Consider the following 22,669-nt stretch of genomic DNA (forward strand, 5'->3'; position numbering starts at 1 on the left):
CACTGGTGTGTACAGGTTGTCTGTGTTCAGCGCTGCAAAATTTAGTATATACACTACATATCCCTGGCGGCATTCAACCGATAAGTTTTCCGGGATTGTGTCTGTTGTGTTAAATAGCGGAACCGAAGAAACATTTATACTGGAAGCAGCTGATAAAAAAATTAACCGCAGCATCTTACTGGTGGTGTCTGGAATTTGTTGCTGAGAGGCCTCAATTGGTTACTGCGTAAAATAATAATCTCGTTGACAGAGTCAAGTGTTCAGAAATATAGATATGTTCAAGTACGTGAATGGCAATCAGCGTTAAAAACCATCATTGACAAATATACCGTGAAAGTAAAAAAATACAAGCGGAGTTCAGTTGCCATTGATGTTGTAGTTTATTCAGTGTCCACGTTAGTTGCGTCCACCGGTAAAGTGTTATCAGCGCTGACTCCGATAACAGTAGCAGTAGAAACAATATGTGTTTCATCATCAGCAACAATTGCAGGTGTTTTTAATATTATCGCGAAAAAGATATCCACGTGCACGAGTACAAAATTGCACGCTTATGTTACGCGGTTGCACACGGCAACAGCCGCGTACTCGAAATTATCGTCGCTTATATCATCCAGCCTCGACGATACAACAATATCAGATTTCGAATTTGCCAGCATGGTAAAGATATACAATGAGTAATTGATTCAGAAAACCACCATTTGAAATATGAAAATTTAAATAATGACCGAACTACTTCAACAGATACCCGCGAACACATCGCCGATAAAAACAACAATGATATCGACAAGCTCAACAACCCCTGAATTCAGTATTAATTTTCCAACTGCGATTCAGGTAAGCGAGATCGCGTTAGCGCGGTTGCGAGTATACTACAGTTGAACAAATATCTGATCAACATCAATCGGTAGATTACAATCAAATAATTCGCTGGTGTTTGCAAATAAAAATAAACCAGATAGAACCCCCGACTGGACCGTCGTTGGAATACCAACCGGAAGTTATGATATCGAAGATATCAATGATGAATTTCAACGTGGAATAAAAAGTATCACAGGCCAGGAATCCAAAATAAAAATACCAGTTCATGAACCAACATTATCATCTGCAATAGAGATAAATTCTCCCGATTACGCCGTTGATATATATCAGTCATCAATCAGATAAGTGTTAGGCTGGCCTGATGTTGCCCTGCCACCACCACCACCACCACCTGAACCAACCCGGGATGATTTTACCACGGATAATGCTTCATATCCTACGGGAGAAAAAGATTTTTTTTAGAGACTATTTAAAATGGTTTGGTCCGGGTGGAGTAACCGGATTAATGAGACAAGATTTAAATATTACAACATTTAGTCTTTCCAATAATGAGTTTATTTGGAAGGACCCTCAAGGTGCAGAATTTGATGGATGGAGGATCACACATTTCATCGAAGATACTGCTAAAACTTCATATGAAACAGCATTAAAAAGGTTACGCCGGTATTTTACGGAATACCTTACTGATATAAGATCAGATAAAAAAAATATTCTTGAACAGATTGAGGCGTTAAATCAAATTATGGTCGATCTCAAATACGTAAATCAGGTGTACAAGCGTTAATTAACTCAGAAGATAAACTTAAGCAACAATTTCTTAACAAATACAAGATAACAAAATCTGATCTACCGAATTTTAAATTTCCCGGGTATAACCCAGACGAGTTATAAAAAAAAAATCCGTCAACGATATCATTGATGAGTTTTTCCCCAAAATTCTCGCTGAACAGAGAAAGATACCACCGGCAACTATTCTCCGACACAACAATGACCCAACGGGGACAGGCCGCCATGTATCTCCGGAAATCGTAAATAGAACCTCAGTGATCGCGGTCAATCTTGCATGTGATGTAATTGATGGAAGCTATCAGACAAACACCGACATATCCATACAGGCACAGCAAGGATACATCTTATATACTTTTACTCCGCGAGTTTCACCTGGTTCTCTCATTGTGCAAGAACCAGTCAATCCCGTCTATTTGCAATGTCATGATCCACTGTTATCAAGAATAAATTTCAGACTAACTGACCAGTTCGGGAACTTGATTGACCTTCGTGGGAAAACGCTGAATCTGAATTTATATGTAAAATCGTAAAAATCTATGATTTTCAAGGAAGCAGTACCAAAAAAAGTAATTCTCCTCCTTGACAGTCAAGGTGGATATTTTTTACTGACAGAGACTAATACTGGATCAGACCCAAACTGTCGTTCAGATTTCACAAAAATATTATTTTCTTTGAAAATCTTTCAGTGCTATTAATTCTGACAAAATAACAGGTAGTCAAAATCGTGCAAATCGACTGATTTCTTAATTCTGATAAGGTAATAGGTAGTCAAAATTATGTAAATCGACTGATTTGTTAATTCTGACAAGGTAACAGGTAGTCAAAATCGTGCAAAACTGACAGATTTCACAATAATTTTATTTTTTTAACTGAAAATTGGTCAGTGGTAAAAGACAAGGGAACAGCACACAAAAAAATAATTCTCCTCCTTGACAGTCAAGGTGGACTGACAAATGGACTATTTGCACGAAGGAGTCTAACTTTCATTTTCATTACTTGACATAATTTTTCTTAGTTGCCTCACACGAGTATTAATTGTATTCTTTGCTTCATATTCACGAGATAATTCTGATCTAATTTTTTCGATTGTACGAGAGACAAATTCCTTTACTTCACTTTCTTTTATTGTAGCTAGCGATTGACACATTGCAATCTGAATCTTCTTTACGAATTTGTACTCGGATGGTAAAGTATATCTTTTTTCTTCCCTTCTTTCTTGCAGTGTCTCAAAATCAGAAATAATTTTTTCAGGATTTAGTTCATCAGATATATTTATGCGGTCGCTTTCTAATTTTTTAATAGCAGCAATAACATTATTGATATTTTCGTAATTCATTATACTATATATATATATATATATATATATATATATATATATATATATATATATATATATATATATAAAAGAAAAATATTTTACCCCTCACGTGAACCCATAGGGTGTCCATATAACATCCTAGCAAGTCCAGAGGGGTGGGGCTTTTTTACACCGAAGACAACACAGTCCCATATGAGCCTCTAGGGTGTCTATATGACATCCTACCAGGCTCAGGGGCACACGAAACACATCCCCCTGTGTGAGCTCCTAACCTGTCAAACAACAGTCTAGCAGACTCAAGAAGGCGTGTTTTCGAGGACGTCAAAACACGTAAATCTTAATTCTAAGGAGGACGACACAATCCCCTATGTGAACCTCTAACCTGTCAAACAACAGTCTAGCAGACTCAAGAGGGCGTGTTTCCAAGGACAGCACAACACATAAATCTTAATTAACTTCATTCTAAGGAGGACGGCACAATTTCCATGTGAACTCCTAGGGTGCCACCGCATCTTAGCGAGTCCAGAATGATATAGTAGACCTTTACTAAGGACGGTACAGCACATAAATCTTAATTAACTTAACTTTAAGGAGGACGGTACAATACATTTACACTATTTACAAGTATTTACAGTAAAGGACGACACAACACATGTATTTACACTTTTACAGGTATTTACAGTAAGGACAGCATGGTACATGTATTTACACTATTTATAGTAAGGACGGCACAACACATATAGGACGGTACAGACGGACACGGGGTCATTTTCTACGCTCAACAGATTTTGTACACCCTCCCCCCAAAATCATCCCCTAGAGGATGCAAAAGGCTCCCACCACGTGTTCACATGGTGGAAAGATGTGTTTATCTGTTGAGTTTCGCGAAAACCCCAATAAAGAAAACGTGTCCTATAGTATATAAGCTGGACTGATACTTGGAAATTCAAAGATAGGCGTGACTTATATTCTTAATTTTTCTGAATTATAATCGCAGAAAAAATGTAGATGAACCAGAAAACCGGACGGATTCAGTAAAAAAACATATTCTGTGAGAAAAAAAAAAATTATTTATCCCAATAATCAATTACACTTGCCTGTGCTGACAGTCCTTGATAAAAAATCTACGGGAAGTAATCGGAGATAATTGTTAGGACTTGAAATAGAACTGATACCAGATAGACGGTAGTTATTTTACGTCCTTGTTAACCGTTACCACAAAAAAAAATATTTCTTACAGGTATTCTGAAAGGATAGAGAAAAAATAAAGATAGGAAAGAATGATAATTTACCTTTGAGTCTATTGTACATTGAGAAACTGTAAGCAACTCATTGATTTGGTGTAATGTGTATCTATGCAATAATGAAACTAGGATGTGGTTTAATCAGTACAGGAAACGAGGATAACTCTGTCAACCGCGTTAAATATCCTCGGTAGAGTTGTCTCCGTTCATTGCCCGAACAGAACAAAATGAGATCCAATTTTTGTACTTGTTTGAAAAAGCTGATTTGGTCACTTTATGTACGACTTTTTTTACGGAAGGCATACAGATGTCAAAATACTTGGCAGCTGCGTTCATTGACTTAAATATGATTCCGTTAGCGGCCTCTATATTGAAAGAATTAACTGTCTTAGGCTTTCTGTTTCCCCCGTCCCCCCACGTGTAGTATTCTCGCTCTGTGTGATGGCCTGTAAATTTTGTAAAGAATTATAGTTTGTTGCTGTTGATATGATCGAACACAAGACCGTCTTTGATCTCCCCGTAAAAAACCTCGAATGTAGATCAGTGATTGTGATACCTCTTTTTCCAACAGTAAATCTAAGATAACCAGCATTATCAACTACACCGACTGGCTTTTTTCTCTGACAGTGTTTTACTACACCATCACGAGATGCTTCATTCTTTTGCTCCATTTATACATAATATCATTTGTCTAAATTATAACTTATCTTCAAATCTAGCTATACAGTCTTCAGGAGATCTTATAACCTTATAAATGACAGGATTTGTTTTAATATCATAATAACGTTTTAACTGTCTATATTGTTTACCACCACAACACGCACACAGCTGTGTTTTCCCTCTAACTACAACACCACATCTTAAACAAGGATATGGACCAAGGCTCCCCCTCCTCACACTTTTGCAAATGTTGACCGCATAATTCCTTCAAGCAGGATTTATTACAAGGAGTTGAGGACCCTATCATCAACCACTTGCATTGATTTCTTATTTGAGTCATCGTATATATAATATTTTTTATTTAAATACTTGTCTCAAATATAATATGAAAGAGTTTGAGAGATTATCTACAATCGAGCCTTGGAAAACTTCCAGATTCGAACTTGACAGAAGAACCCCTGACTTTCGGAGGCGAACTCTGACTGATCCGACGATTAATCTGATTAATATTATCAGGGATGCTAAAAAATAATTTCGTGATGATGGGGCATCTCACGTATGGTCAACATTCAAAATTGTACGCGGCGCTGACTAAGTCATCGACAAAGGTGTCGACGAAGTCATTGATGCTACAATGAACGATACGTGAGCGGAAACGATGATCGATTATCTCAGCGATCGGAAATATTTTTTCAGAATAAAGTTTATTGTGCTAGCAGAAACAGATTCCGCTGAGTGGATTATCCGTGATAAAAGTGACCCTGTCCTTGCTAATGGAAAAACCGCTCTGTTAAGTAAAAATTCCAAACCAGGAATGTTGACTGGTATTGACAAACCATATTACGTTCGAGCGTATCCGATAACAGCGATTGTTTATGCAATTTATCTGCTAAATGATAAACCCAACATTAATGATCTTACACCAATGAGATTTTCATCCTTGACAGAGTTAAGGCTGAATTGTGTAGCCGAGCGAGTAACTGAGCATTTTACAAATGCGGTGCGTGGAAAAGGGTTAACTGATTTAAGACGTAAAAAAAAAAATGAGTGGAATGAATCGGTTAAGGATACCGGAGCTACAATAAATGTTGTCGCAGAGTTATCAAGTAAATTAAAATTTCCAAAAGTAGTAAAAACATTAACCGGAGAGGTTTTATATTAATCAAAGAATAAGTCGAAAGGAGCTCCAATTGAAATTATTGATCATAACTCACACGCGTAGACCAGCGCGGTGATATTTCCGCGGAATCGAACTATAAGAGTTTACCCAGACTCTGAAAATATATTTGATGCTATTTATCAGAGAAGTTCAGATGATAAAACATATGATCAATTTGTACGACCAAACGGCGAAATATATCGTAAAGAATCTCTTCATGAAGAAATGAAAAATCTTGCGCAGAAATTTCAAACAGAGAATACTGAGCAATTATTAAAAATTTGTTTTACACTTCCGTCAGTTGCTGCCCACGCTGCCAGAGAGAGAAATTCATGGAACCCAACCCGATTTGAATTACTTAAAGATGTTCAGTTAAGTTGTTGTGAATATGGCCATGACGGTTTGTGGAATACCAAGTACAACCGCAATGATGTTATTTCATTTGACATGGCCGCGTGTTATCCGGGAAGTTTTCTTGGAATGGGTGAGTGCGCCGAGTATTTTAAAAGATTTGGACACCCCACGCATGAGATGACCAGAGTGGCAGTTAATGGACCACTAATGATTTTGACTTGACAGGATTCGCTTGTGTTGTATTATTCGAATTTGCTAAAGGTTTTCATCCAATCTGTTACGTTTGGCTTGGCAGACATTTTTCAGAAAAACACTGGGTACCAATAGTATTATTATGATACATGCTTGATAGTGCAATATTAAAAACATTAACGGTCAGTGAAGCGAATATATCATATCGGAAACAAATTGATGTTTGGTTACCATCACCAAAACCATTCCCTTATCCTACTGACCTTGACGACTTCGATGCGCGATTATACATTTTCGCGAAATATACCACCGAAGAAAGCATCGCAAAGAATCTCGGTAGAAAAATAATCGGTAAATTCACTCAAGGTGGTGCATATGATCATAAACGACATTATGCACGATTAATTCTAGATAATACTGAATATGATTTTATAATCGTTGATGCAACATCGAAAAATATATATTCTAATCGAGAAGATGCTTACCTGTCCAACGGAAAAAGGCTAGGCACAATTGTTAGTTATATTGATGGAGAATCACCGCAGTATACATATCTAAGATCCTCAATGCTCGCTTATGTTTCTATAAATCTATTATCAATGATAAATAGATTTCCTGACACCGCAGTCAGAGTTGCAACGGATTCATTTTACATCGATAAAAAATATGAATCATTGGTAACTCGTTTTACAGATATTGATGAGTCGTGGGGTTCACGTAGAATAAAAGATGAAAGGTTGTATTGTTATGATGAATCTGCGGATGTTACAATCGAAGATAATTATTATAAAAATAATCAAATGTCAGAATTATCGTCTGCGGCATCTGTGTATGATCCAGTATCCAGACATAAAACTGTTTATCTAAACGGCCTAGGAGGTTCTGGTAAGACGACTCAGGCGATCGAATTATTTCGACATAATTTAAATGACATGATTGTGCTAACACTTACACACATACTCGCAAGAGAAATGAAACAACGAGGAGTGCAATCGTGTACTTATCACAGCTTTTTCAGATACAAGGGTGACACATGGCCTCCTGACAGAATGGGAGAGAAATATATTCCAAAAATTATTATTTGGGATGAAGTGTGCACTGTATCTAAAGATATATTAAAAATGTTTCTCGATTGGTTGTTATTGAAAAATACAGCTGTGATAATGTGCGGCGATCACTGTCAACCACCACCGTTTGTTGGACCATCTCTGCACGATTGGTTAAGAATTTTGTAGATTATTACTCGGAGATAACTGATGATCACAGATCTCTTGATGCAGAATTAAACGAGTTCAACAAATTAATCAGACTACAACCGAATAAAATTCAGTGTGAAAAAATGCTTAAAATAATTTCAGAAACTTCAATGAACGACTTTCTGCAAACGTAGAATCTAACCGATTTGATAGTGGCAAGTAGAAAGATAGTTCGTGATACACTTCAACGGAGGTTGTTTGAAGCGCATAAGAAAGGTTTTCAGTGTTACGTGTGCCATTGTGTTATAGACCAGCTGATACATGACGACAGAATATCAACGTTGATATACCAGGACAGTCAAGGAAACAGAATCTCGTATTAAATGATGTTGTCGCAGTTGATATTAGTGTTGTTGAGGATGCATTGCGCGCAGACAAATCCCCGTGGACGTTAGGTTACGCAATGACAATTTACTCATCTCAGCGGTTAACCATCTCTGATACTCGAGTTTGGATTGTAGATGATTGTGTCGAGTGGTCAAATTTAGTTTATCTCGCAGTGTCCAGAGTCAGAAGAATATCTCAGCTGCGGAGAATTGTCATGGACGTTACAGAAACCATCAATGATTTTATTAACAGCGATATAGTAAGAAAAAAATTAGCCGGTTATATACAAAGTGACCAAAAAAGAAAACTGCTACTTTGATCTAGATGTTGAATTTATCAACGCGTTGAAGCAGCAGCAAAATAATAATTATGCAAGCTGTAATTCTGTAATGTTGTGGCAGTACTCGAGTAATAATCCAAGACAATTTACCTTAGATAGAAAAGATAGTAGTCGCGGTCATACACGTGAAAATGTGATGTTGACCTGTCTCGAGTGTAATCGACGTAATGGCGCTAGTTAAGTGATCGCGGTGGTAATTGCGTGTCTTCGGGAATTACTTGTAATTATTCACGTGTAAATCCACGTTGAGGAGCAGTTGAATCTAGTCTGTAGATTGCAGGTCTACCCGTAGATCTTACTACATTAGAAATTTTGTGTGTCGTAATACTCCAGACAGGATCAGTTGCTCTTTTTTTACCACCTTCGAGTTCACCAGGTTCATATAAATATCTTACAGTCACATTACCTAATACTGGCTACACTGAAAAGTCACGTCGTTTTACTGCTATATTTTTTTTTGTGATCGCGTTAATAGGCTTCATGTTGGTTATTCGAGTAATTTCGTTATTTAGCGCAGCTGTTACACTTAGTAATCTTGCAAACCACTGGCGAGATCTTGTATCCTGAATGATTTCCTTCGCGTATTGATATCAAAATAACCGCTCAGCAAGTTTTCGATTAAATCGCTTAACAATTGCCTGATCGCGGTGAATTGCAGTATGTCCTCGTCGTATTTTGACGTTGTGTTCCTTCATCAGCGATAATACTGCGCCCTGAAATTCTTTGCCAGGATCAACCTGTAGCAACTGTGGCCATCGTAGAGGTCCTCGTTGATAAATTCGTTTAAACGCAGAAGCTACTTCAGCAGCTGTCTTTGTTGATAACGGCTCTGCTTCTTTATACCTACTTGCAACATCAACGGCAGTTAACGCGTATTTGTACGTTACTCGACGTCTAGTATCATGTGGTAAAAATAGAATATCAGCCTGATGAACTTCATTAGGGACGCTGACATCAAAATGCGCGTATTGTATTGTTTTAGACGGTGGTAGATAAATTTGCCATATTGCCTGTCGGGCTTACCATTTTTCAGCAGTAGAACGTCCGACCCCTGCTGCTTCAGGAGTTTACTAATCGCTGCTCTACCCCTTCAGTATCCTCTTGGGGAATAATAAATCGACTTGATTATTTCAATAATCGGTTGATTAATTACCGTTTCCCAATACAAGCTTACCCTTCATTGCAGATCTACCAACCAATTAGCTAATGATTCTTTGATATTTTTATTTTTTATGGAATTTAGCGCGTGAATCAACTTCACATCTGCAATATGTCTATCTTGTAGGTTGTTGCTTTTATATGCTACAACATAAGCGTGGCACGATGGCGTTTATTGGATATTTGCCAGGTTTTGGTTGGTCTTGGCTGTCAAGCCTGATATCAAGTCGAGTTCCAGGTCCGCAATAGTTATATCCTGGGAGGAGTTTTTCTCCTGGGTACTTTGCCCATGGTGTTCCTGGTAGTGTGGCTAACTGGGCGGCAATATCACCTCCTCTTTTTTATGTATTGTTTGGATCAGAAATAAACTTCAATTTTTTTGTACTGCATTTTTCACACTTACCTGTAACTGCTGACCTCTTATTTTGTTGTTGTAATAGTTGTTAGTTCACCTGTGGGGGGTACGCGTCCTGCATTTCACATAATATAAATCCATATTATAATTATATGGATGTATATGATTTTTCAGCGACAAGAAAACAAGAACCGATCAAGCATCATGCTGCGTTACCAAATTATGTGCGAATGATTATCATTTCTCACCCATGCGACAGAGAAATCTACTTATTTTGCTAACCTTACTTTTCCTGTCTCAGTCTAGTCATCTCAGACCAGTCGTCTCAGTCAATGTGTCCACGTGCTCAGAACTACTTTTACAAAAGAAACCCTTGTTGTCTTCTGCTGTGTCTGACGTAGTTGTACTAAAATCAAACAACAACAACAACAGCAACAAATATATAACAAAAACATAGTAACTTAAGTTAAATCCATCTTTGAGAACACACCATACAAAAACATTTCGAGAGAGACAAAGACAAATGCATATATGTCGAGCTTTTTGGTATTATGCTTGTTCGTTCCATACAGCATGGTCAATTTGATCCTATATGCAGTCCTAGCTCAGTACAATTTAAAATCAGCGTCATTAAATGTAGCTAAAGCTATCTAACTAGTTTTAAATACTTCGTGTGAAACAAAGTATATACTGTTAGCTACATTTAATGACGCTGACCTGAAAATGACTGTGCTACAGATAGGATAAAATTCTCAATTCTGTGTGAAATGAACAATATAATAGAAAACACTGCTCCATGCATACAGATTATAGACCTATACATTACATAGCGTCCCAACTCTCTTAACAACTGCGGAAAACTTAGTAACAGCCAGAAAGGTGTTTCCAGGACAGAAAAATAAATCTTCAAAGAATCCGTGAACTTGAAAGTTTAGCACATGGTTATCCGCTACAGTCCGTTTTTGGAGGGTCTATTATGCACAGAGGTAATTTTACAAACAATATTAAGGACAACACAAGTATGTCACACAGTTTCACCTCCTCCAAAGAAAAGAAAAGTTATATATGATACTGACACAGATCTCTAATTACCCATGAATAATCTAAAGAAAGATGTTACTCCTCGTTACAGCTTGTACTAAGTATAACTACAGTAGACCTGAGTAGTCAATATCGTTTTATTATTTACAATATAACTTTTCAAAATTGGAACTGATGAAAATAAAACAGTTTCTTGTAATAAATATTAATTATTTATTGTCAATTTCATATAACATCCATATATGTGATAATACCTCATTATCGTGCGACGTTTTATGTTTATGTTTTTCTTTGCTCACGCGTATAAACTGTGTACTTGGGAGACAACGGTCACACCACATCCCTCATTAACATATTTATATTAATACGCCGCATGTAAACATTGGACGCGAACACTAGTGCAGAATTCTTTTTCCTTTAAAGGAAAATATTGGGTGAGAAAAATAATCTACGTTGGGGTTTGGGCCGGGACAAGGAAATCCCAGTCGCGGGTTTATATTATATGTCTCCCCACTCGGGCAAGCCTCGTGGGGAGACAAATAATATAAACCCTTTACTGGGATTTCCTTGTCTCGGCCCAAACCCCAACACAGATTCTATATAGGTCCATCTGGGTCTGGTAAGACGCAACTGCTGCTTAATTTGATAATGAGGTGGCTCAAATGGGAAAAGTTGTACTTGGTTGTACCGTCTGTAGATGATCAGCGATGCTACGATGTATTTAAAGACTTTAATGAAAATGCAGCTATGTTGGACGAGAACGGTGGTGGTGTTATTGAATTTATCACTGACATCAGTGAAGCGCCGTCTGTAGATGATATTGATGGGTTTATTAACAATTTAGTTGTGTACGATGATGTGATGTTAGATAAACAGGCAAAACCCTGCTCGGATATTTTCTCAAGGAAGGCATAACAACAGACGTGATTTATGTTACCCAGCGGTATACACAAATCCCTAAAGTGACCAGGGATAATTGTAATATTCTTGCTGTGTTTAACGGAGTTGACACGCACACGTTGCAAAATATCCATCGGACATGGTGTAGCGGAGATATGGATCATAATCTTTTTAAAACTTTATTTAGTCAGGCTCGGTTATCCCCGCATGGTTTTATAACGATAAACTTGCATGACCCACGGTCACGATACAGAGTCGGTCTTGACACAATTTTTAATTAATAGCAGCAGAGAGGGCGAAGTCTCATACTACGCACTCGAACTGGTAAATCCTTCGCTTCAATCATTGCGAACCTTTCTTTGCGATTTCCAGGAAGGCTTATTTTTACGAATAGATAGTGAGTTAATTAAAAGCTACCCCCGCCCCCCGCTGCTGCTTGTTGTTTTCACTCTTTCTTGTGTTACTGTTTATTCGAGCCAAAAACACGTAACACATCCAGTTTTACAAATTTACGGTAATCGTCCTAATATTATAGAATGAAAGGCAATTATACATCAATGTACTGTTATAGTTGCCGGTCAAAAGTCCCTCTTAACAAAAGCCTGTTTCAGTGCTTTAATGATTAACTGGCCTGTATTGCTGTCGGAAAACGAAAGACAAATCAGGCCAACTATCAACAAAGGAGACGCTAGTCCTACAATGCAAGACATTGCACATGTTGGTTTTGTTTTAGTGCTGACGCCCAAAACATAAATATCAGCGTCAAGGTCTTACATGTAGGACTAAGGACACGCCACAATTTCAAGCTTTCCATTGTGTGGATAGTTATGATATTGTTCAGCCAAAACACAAAACTAAAGGAGATTGATGATGATCTTAGTTGACTAAAATGAGAATTTTAGCCTTTATTATTGCCACTCTTCATGAACATCCAAGATATGCTGGTTATGTGCCTTGTAAAACTAAACGTGCGTACCTTTTCATAAGTATTACTTCAGTTTGTAGGATTGCTTATATCATTGAAAATGAGTAACTTGTGAGCACGTGATTCAACGTAAATGAAACAGCTTTAAGGACTAGCTGAAATGTTATGTGGAAGAATGCAAGTTGGTCAAAACAATGAATAAAGTAAACTCTGCATCTAATATGTTTGGGAATAAATAAGGATTTAAGTGACGCTATGCACGCTTTGCACCTTGTAAAGTACTGTACATTATAGTTAGCCTGATCACCCGGGTAACCTAAACCGGCCTGCGAATTATTAAGTCTGTATTTACCTTTATTTAATTTCGTGTTGGAGAAATCAGAAAACATGCACATGCAACATAATTTTAAAAAATCAATCATAGTACTTGATAACATTTCAATAAGTGTCGAGACACCGCTTTTAAAAAAAAAAAAATTTAATTTTTTTTTACATGCATGTGCGTTAGTACGTGGAAAAAAATAACTTTTTCATGATCCAAGATTTACAGCCATTACAGTAGTCGACAAAAAGACTTAAAAACGTCAAGTTTAGACATTAGCCCGCGGATAATCCGACCCCTCCTTCTTCCAGGGATTTATTTTTTCCTAAATTATTCGGCTTATACGCGAGTATGTACGATACTCATTACAAAACTGCATAGACCCGGATATGTCAGCAGTCTGTGTAATGACAGATCTAGGTCTGTACAATTTAGATTTTTAACACAACTTATAAGTTAGTATGTATGGCTCTTGGAAATATTTTTGGATAAACTATATTAATCCATGAACACCTGAAAACAGCATAGACACAAAATCGGCTGAGGGTTCATCTGACTTTCTTTTAACAGTACATCACTCCCTCAATGTGCTAACCATTCCAGTATAACACTTTAAAACTGGGATCACCTTACAATGATATATATTAAATAATGAAATGGGATCCATGACTATACCAGTCTTATAAAAGGGACTTCCTTATACTAAAGCGTATTACAGTGAGGGAAAATAGTAATGGGTTTCTTGTAAAACGGACATCCGTTATATCACTCTGAGAAGTAATCTTCACAGCATTTAGGAATCTTTATTTCTCTGAGACTGCAAATTTCCATAGAATAGCTCATTCAATTGTTAAAGGCTTCTGACATCACCTTTTTTATATAATAATTTCAATATTTTGATGAATCACAAAAGACAGATTTTAATCAACTTTTCATATATTTCATTTGAGATGTCCACTCATTAAGATCCACTATTTAGTGACATCTGGTCTGAAACAAACAGCTAGCAATGAAACTTCTGATACAATTTATCTGTCTCATATACTGGGTGTAAATTCAGACTAAGTTTCTGACTCTGTTAAGCCAAAACAGATTATAGTAAATAATCAAATCAGGAACAAATTCAGCTTAGGCACAGGACAGATAATTATGTCAGTACTATTTCCATTTCTAGTTTTTCTATCTCTAACAGTTAGTTACAAGAGGGCATCCAACTAATGAAGAAAAAAAAAGATAAATGAAATATGTCAGAACTAATCACTGATTCTGTGTCAAGCTGTATTTTCCTTAAAAGTGAGGCTGTCATGTATAGTACAATCAGGGTCAAACTTGATATTTAGCTATGTTCAAGTCTGTTATATACTCAAACTTGGTTGCAGACCATGTGTTTGAGTTTTCATTCAAGACTGACTACTAATAATACAGTTGTAACAGTACAGACATATTATATTTTCAGCATTTGCTCAAATCCGACACACTAGTTACCTTTTTAAGCAATCTAAAACAAATATAAGCATATTGAAACAAGCCAAAAACTAAAGCAAACATTTGAACTGAAAATGCAAGAGGCAAGCATTACATAATAAATCGCTGTAGCTTTGTAATAATTCAACTCATGTATGAACAAATTCCACAAGGGATTGAGAAAATATAAACAGATGTAAAAACTTGAACCCAAATTATAACACATATTTTGACTGTGACCTTTACCCCAGGGTCAAAGGGGCAATCCAATCATGTTGAAATAACCATAGAATCAATCTGAGTTTTAGTTTTTGTATTTTAAAATACATTTAAAATATAATGTCATAAAAATGATTTTTGCAATTCTTGTTTGAAGATCTCTTTTCTGTTTGAAAAATAAATTCTGAAATTGGACATTATACCGAAATGAAACGGTGAACAAAATTATACAAACTGCAATGTCAGTTAAAGAACAAAAATTCCAAGCTGCAATAAACAATTCCAGGAGAGTGTTAATGAAGAAATAAATTTTGGTCTTGAGAAATGATGCACAATTATGATGCATTCAGTTCATTTTTCAGCACAATTTGTATGAAAAAAATCATCATCCTAAAAGACATTCTAAAATAAATCCTGCTGGACTCTAATATAGATTCACTTACCTAAAATTATCTTCAAGAAAAGCAATGTCATCTTAACCTAATTTTAAAATTTTGAAGACAATGAATAACATACCTTTGATGATCACAACATCAAGGACGTATTTATTTTCCTTTCCAAAACCTTTTCTGTAAATTCCTTCAAAGAAATATAATAAATCATTCATTGGTACAATTACTTAATTGATGTTAACTCTTTTATTTAAGTCTGTTGACAGAATATGAATGATACTGAACCTCCACTGACACCAAATGCCACATAAATTTCTCAAGATTACTCAGTTTCATTTGTTCATTATCCATAATTTTATCAATGATGCCAGCCATGGTATTAACGTATTAGAGTTTTTATTTTTTTTAAATCTGAAGAGATCATTTACTTGACATTTATCTTGACACCCTTTTCGGGGCCCCGAGTGGCCAAGTGGTCTAAAGTGCTCACCGTGACGGATCACTGCCATCTCACCTCTATCTGCATGGGTTCCAGTCTCGGGCTCGGCTAATGTGGGTATGTGAGAAAGCTTGCTGGTAGCTTCTCGTGGGTCGGTTGTTTTTTCCTGGGTTTTCTCGGGTTTTTCCTCCACCATTAATACTGGCCACCATGTATATCCTATGTGCTAAAAATGGCGTTAAACCCCATTACAACAACAACAATAACAATGACACCCTTTTCATTGATGAATCCAATCTATAAATAGTGTTTTGTCCCCTAGATCAAAATAAAAATTATATCCCTCCCTCCGATTTCAATAATAGAACAAAAGACCCAAGTAGCCTAAATCTGCTCACTCCCAGGAATTCTAAGGAAATACTTGTAGGATTCTTCCACAAATTTCTTGTAATGATGTCTATCAAATATGTTCAGAAATTTTTTATTGTCAAAGTTAGTCAAATTCTGCTGAATGGCTTTTCTTAAATGTTTTAGTAATTGTAACCATATTTAGTGGTGGATTGATATAACTTTTAAAATTTGGAAGACTTGCATACTATGAAACATTTTATCAAATTTGGCCAGATTCTGCTCAGTTGTTATTTGAGCAAGAGTCGTTTCAAGTTTTGTCTACCTCTAAAAAGGCAAAAAAATTGCCATGTGTTTCCTATTGTACTGGTTTTTAAATTAAGGTAAGTAGTTTATTTTATTCTTTTAACCATTAAATATATATATATATATATATTTATGTGAGTCAAATCCAAAACCTATGAGCCGATTATCAGTTTTCAGTGGTTTTAAAAAATAATTATATTGTTTAAATACACAACAATCATATTTGTTAGACTAAAGCCAATAAAGCAAGTCCCTTGCCAGAAGCACCTGAACATTCTATATTTGTTAAAAATCATCAGAAATAATTGGAACATATATGACAATGCGTTTATTGGTGTCTATGTCTGTGCTTTCATCTGTCACTGCTGTCACAAATGACGAATTTGGCAAGCCGTGTATAGACTATCCTCAACAACGTTTGACAGGCTCTCCAATAACTCTGAACAGGTAGTTGCCAAGTCATAGCGATTGGCATAATTCTTCAAAATGCGAATGGCATCAATTTCTTCAGCTGTTAAGTCATGTATGTATTAAATTAAGAAGAGATTTGTATTTTGAAAAGGGATGTCTTCTACACTCAGCCAACGTACACACTTAAGTAGTACTTTCACTGCTATGTCTTGTTTGAAAGAATGTTTTTGTAAACCTGCATTTAAATCTGCTTGGTGTTGTGGATCTTCAATCAGCAGTTTGTGTTCTGGCAACCCAGCATGTCTTGCCAGTGTACTGTTTTGAAAGTTATTGTTTTTTGCCTTATTTGGTTATGGAGTTTTTATTTATTTATAGCCTCTGTACATATATGGCAAAACATAAAGGCGTCTTAACTGTCACATTTTTCACTCGACTTAACTTCTTTTTCGAAATGTAGCCAGTTGTGTTTTCAACCATTGCTGCACAAATTATGTTTTATCTTACGAGTAATCATTACCTTATCTTTGGATGACGAAGGCTCCACTGGTTCGATAACAATACTATTATCATCGGTCGGTCATAAGAGCAGTCCAAAGGATAATTTCATTTGTTTCAGATCTATTTTAATTTTGTTGCCTTGGACACCATTTTCAGTCGAACACTGACAGTATCTTGGAATAATAAATGGAAATTGTTGCTTCATTGTGTGACAAAGGTACACATAAAATAATAGTATCTCATGAGAATTATTTTAAAATCACGTGTTTATTTTTTGCCTCTTTCTTGCTGGGGAATTATATGGTTCTAACATACTGTTGCTACAAATTATGTTACAGTTACAGGTCATAATAAGGTCAGCTCCAGGCTCCACACTAAGTTGTAACCCTAATTATTATGATAACATTAGCGTAAGAGACTGACGTGTGTGTTTTCCGTTTGGGAGAATTGTAATCTAGCCATTAAAGTAGTTATACCAAACCTTAATTTTGTGCTAATCAGCAACACGTAATATTGGGGTGTCAATTTAAGTACCATCGACGATTTTAGACCAAACCGTTGTTTCTTTGTTAATCAGCAAAACATAACATTGAGGTGCATCAATTTACCTACCGGCGATGATTTTTATGCATCAAATTGAAAAAGTCTGCATTTTTTACGCATAAATTATAAAATAAACAACACCAACACGTAGAATGTGTGGCTGGTTTTGCTTTAATGCTTCGTCAGATTGAATTCAAACTCCAAATTCAAGTCTAAATTCAGCAACACTATACGATATTCATTAATCCTGTTTTTTTGTTGTTGTTTTTCTTAATTATGTTATATATATATATATATATATATATATATATATATATATATATATATATATATATATATATATATATATATGTGTGTGTGTGTGTGTGTGTGTGTGTATATGTATGTGTATACATGTATGTATATATGTATGTGTGTATATGTACGTGTATATACATGTGTATATACATGTGTGTCTATATGTGTGTATATGTATGTGTATATACATGTGTGTATATCTGTATATATGTGTGTATAACTTTTTGTGTATAAACGTGTATATGTGTGTATATCTGTTTGTGTATATATGTGTGTATATGTGTGTATATCTGTTTGTGTATATATGTGTATATATATACATGTGTATATGTGTGTATATGTTTGTATATACATGTGTATATGTGTGTATATCTGTTTTGTGTATACATGTATGTGTATGTGTGTGTATATATGTGTGTATATACATGTATATATATATGTGTGTATATAAATGTGTGTATATGTGTGTATATATGTGTGTATACATGTGTGTATATATGTGTGGATACATGTGTGTATATATGTGTGTAGATACAAGTGTATATATGTGTGTATATATGTGTGTACATATGTGTGTATACACGTGTGTATTTGTGCATATATATGTGTGTGTATATACATATGTGTGTATACGTGTGTATGTGTGTGTATATATGTGTGTATATGTGTGTGTATATGTGTCTATATACATGTGTGTGTATGACAATGTCCGTATCTAATTTGATCAGATATAGCAAAGTGGGGTGTTGCACCCACCCACACATTGCCTACCCACTGCTGAAATAGAATTCTGTAAAGATTTATTCAAAAACTTCAATATGAGTAAATGTACCAATGTATTTGTATGGAATAAGTCTACACTAAGATGATAACAGCAACTACTTGCCTTTTCTAGGTGTTGTCTGAGAGCTTTAAAACAATTACTGTTTATTGCAAAAAGAAAGTAACGCTAAGCTGAAAATGAACAGTGTTTGATAACTGAACATATAATATAAAGGAAAAACTTGCAACCTGCCTTTCTGAGATATAAATAGCACAAATGACTGTGACGTTTGCACGCATTGGGGTGGGGTTCTTCCAATATAATTTAATTAAATTATGATGAAAGTTCCACCCTGGCTCGTGAGGTTAGAAAGTTAAATTAGTGATGAGGTAGATTTACAGCTCTGAGCCCCCAGCCAGCAATGCTAATGGTTAAATTATAGAGAACACGAAGATGAAATTCAATCAATAACAATTTAATAAATTCGATAATTTAAAAATGATAACTTCCAATCACTTGTCTTTCCCTCGACCACATGACAGCCTAATTCATCCCGTGATTTACAGTGTGAGTTCGATTTTCCCCCTGTCCTTGCATCTACTCATCTATTTCTTTCCTGCTAATCCCTTCCTTCTTTCCGTTCCTCCAACTCCTCCTTCATCTCTGTTTCCCTCTCTACTCTCTCCTCCTCCAATTTCGCTCCCAGACTTCAACTTCTCCTGACTTCTCTCCTTTCTTCTCCTTTCCTCCGTCTCTCTATCTGAGACTACGGGACCAAACTGTAACTGGTCTGTCCCTCAAAGCTTCCTGTAAAAAACCACAAGGCGTTAACATATGTTTTATCGAATCTCACCTCACACTATATCGACCAATAATCATCAGATAAGCTATCACGGTTTCGGTCACGCATGCATACACATCGAAATTCCCACACACTTCTTGCAGGGTAAACAATGGCGTAATAATAAGGTATCAGCGAATTGTCATACAGACATCAATACATTGTGTCAGACAGTATATAAACATATATATTTAATCTCATCGTACTACAATCTGACAACAATCAGACGCATGTCTGTACATTACACAAATATTCAGCAATGGCAAAATCTATAATCATATGAACACATGTGTTAGTCTACTATAAAATACCCACATAGTGAATTAAAATATTAACTCTCACGACGGCTAGCAAGCTATATAATTCTTTACAAATATCAACTCATTTCTTCAAAATATGCAAACATATTCACAAAACAAAGTACTTCTTCGTACTACAATTCTAGTAATAATAAAACATACATATGACCTATAATTAAAATGCAGTCGCATTCCACAAAGACGGAACAAATATCCCACTGACCTTATTTGAAGCTCTCTACTTAGAATTTCCTACTCTAAGATTTTCCCGCCAATAACGAATGGCTATTCGGAGTTACGCTAACCTCTTCTCTGGGTAATTTCTCTCAGCGAACTAACTCTTGCCGGAAGACGCGGAGATATCATTCTACCCAAATCAAGGTCTCTCCCCTATCTCGATTCTGATTGGGTGGCGCTGTGGCCCTGTCCAATTGTCTTAGCGGCCAGTTCAACCTGTCGGTCTGTTTGCAGGGAAGAGAAGTTAAGACACTCCCACTCCTTCAGGCAACTTCTTTTGATCTTGGAAAACATTTCCACACCTAGGTGATAATTGGCTATCTGTGGCTTCGCAACTCCTATGTCCGGCTCTCCACTTCTAATTACGGCAATCTTACGTAATGGATTAGTGCTAGCCTTTGGCAGTGTTTAACATCAAACAATGGCCTGTCAGAATTACCTTGATTATACATGTTTCAAACTGGGGCTACTCTGGGTTGGGGTAAACATGACAATGACATTAAAAGAAAATGAGAAATATGAGCCATTACTGTAATAATACAATAAACTGTATCAAAATGAGTTCGCAGACCAAGTTTACTTAACAATTAAAAACTGGGCTAGGTATCTGCTGGTTGGATCAGGGGCAATGTCATGTTCAAAAATCTTCAGGTTCACTCTAAGAAGATAATGAATTCTCATCACAAGGTAGGGTCTATTTTCTGCCTGGAAAAGTAGCTGCTATGTCATCGCAACAGGTTTTGTTGTTGTTGTTATGGGGTTTAACGCCATTTTTTCAGCACACGATAGGCTATGCATGGCGGCCAGTATTAATGGTGGAGGAAGAACCTGGGAAAACCCTGGGAAGAACCATTGACCCTCAAGAAGCTACTGGCAAGCTTTCTCACATACCCACATTGGCCAAATCCTAGAATTCAACCCACGCAGACAGAGGTGAGATGGCAGTGATCCATAACAGAGAGTGCTTTAGACCACTCGGCCACTTGGGGCCCCAACAGGTTTTGTATTACTGATACTAAATTTGCCTTTTTTCATTGAATTACTTTGATCTAAGTCAATGACAAACACCATTTATTGAGGCAGGTATGTGCAGTGCATAAAATATACCATGCTGAAGATTGGTCTATACTAAGTACATCAAAGTGAAAAATGTTGGGGATCAGCAAACAAGTTTTGTCACTATGGGATTCCTTGTAATGACATCCTCCTGATTAAATGTTTTCTCCAGACTACATCTTTGTACCTCTTAGCACAGTAAAATTCAAAACGGAACATGTAAATTTTGACATTACACCAGAAAGGATGCACTGAAATAACCATTTATATCATTTACAAACTTGTGCTCTGTGTCTGAACTACTAGGCAAATCCACTTATTCCTGAGGACAACTGATTTTATTACTAGGGCCATGTCATGAGTTTCTTACTAAGATTATCTTGTGCATTGATAGATAGCACAACATGAAAAATCAAAGAACACTGTCTCAGCTGCATATCTGTTGCTGTAGCTTGTATCCTTAGAAATACAAACTACTAAATGACTCCTGTGACCCTAAACTTGATCTTTTCCACATCCAATTGCTAGAACTGTTTGATATCCTCTGTTGAAATTAATTGCACAATCAGACAACAATTAACTTATCGAAAAAAAAGATGCACTCAATAAAGAAAATTTCCAAATATTTACTACAAAAATAAATTCTACCACTGACTTTGACCATGTACCTTTTGTTCTGTAGTCCTAAAGGATGCTCTGTGCACATGGTGACCCTGGTTTACAACCAGATATCATGCACTTGATATAAATAAATAATTTTTAATAAACAAACGAAGCAAAACTATTTTCACCTTTGTTCTTTACATTTAACCCGATAAATATCTGATTGACAGAAAACTAATTAGTCCCCAAAAAAATGTTCCAAGAGTATATGGTAAACTAACTTGCTCCCCAAATGAAATGCTCCAAGGGTATATGTTAAATTTGTTCTCCAAAGAAATGCTCCAAAGAATATACAGAAAACTAACTTGTTCTACTAATGAAATGCCCTGAGAGAAAATTGGGACTGGGACACTGGATGTGTGGCCAATGTAAACATACCATAATAACAGTTATTGTATTATACAGATTAGATTTCCAATGAAGGCTTAATACAAATACTGTTTATTGATTCTTACTCAAAATATATTGTCCTGAATGACATGTTTGATATGGCATAGCAATTAAATGGGCATTCCATCTTTACTAATGTGTACTGCTGTCAAAGAAGAAAGAAAAATTACATGGTCATTCACACTGATGAATTTGCTTTGCTTGCTTAATAATGTGTTTTGCTGTCCAACCAGAAAGAAATATTGTGTGGTCATTTACAATGATAAATTTGCTGTGCTTGCTTAATAATATTGTCTGCTGCTGTCCAGCAAGAAAGAAATATTGTGTGGTCATTTACCATGATA

The 22,669-nt window shown here is 36.1% G+C and overlaps 1 long non-coding RNA gene across 1 annotated transcript in view; it reads left to right on the top strand.

Moving 5' to 3' along the window:
• LOC149805289 (uncharacterized) overlaps positions 1 to 22,669 on the top strand; it is a 40,577-nt gene that overhangs the window by 16,463 nt on the left and 1,445 nt on the right. The window lies entirely within an intron of this gene.

The sequence above is a fragment of the Sinohyriopsis cumingii genome, chromosome 2 (genome assembly GCF_028554795.1).
Source record: "Sinohyriopsis cumingii isolate HCF-2022 chromosome 2, ASM2855479v2, whole genome shotgun sequence".
NCBI lineage: Eukaryota > Metazoa > Mollusca > Bivalvia > Unionida > Unionidae > Sinohyriopsis > Sinohyriopsis cumingii.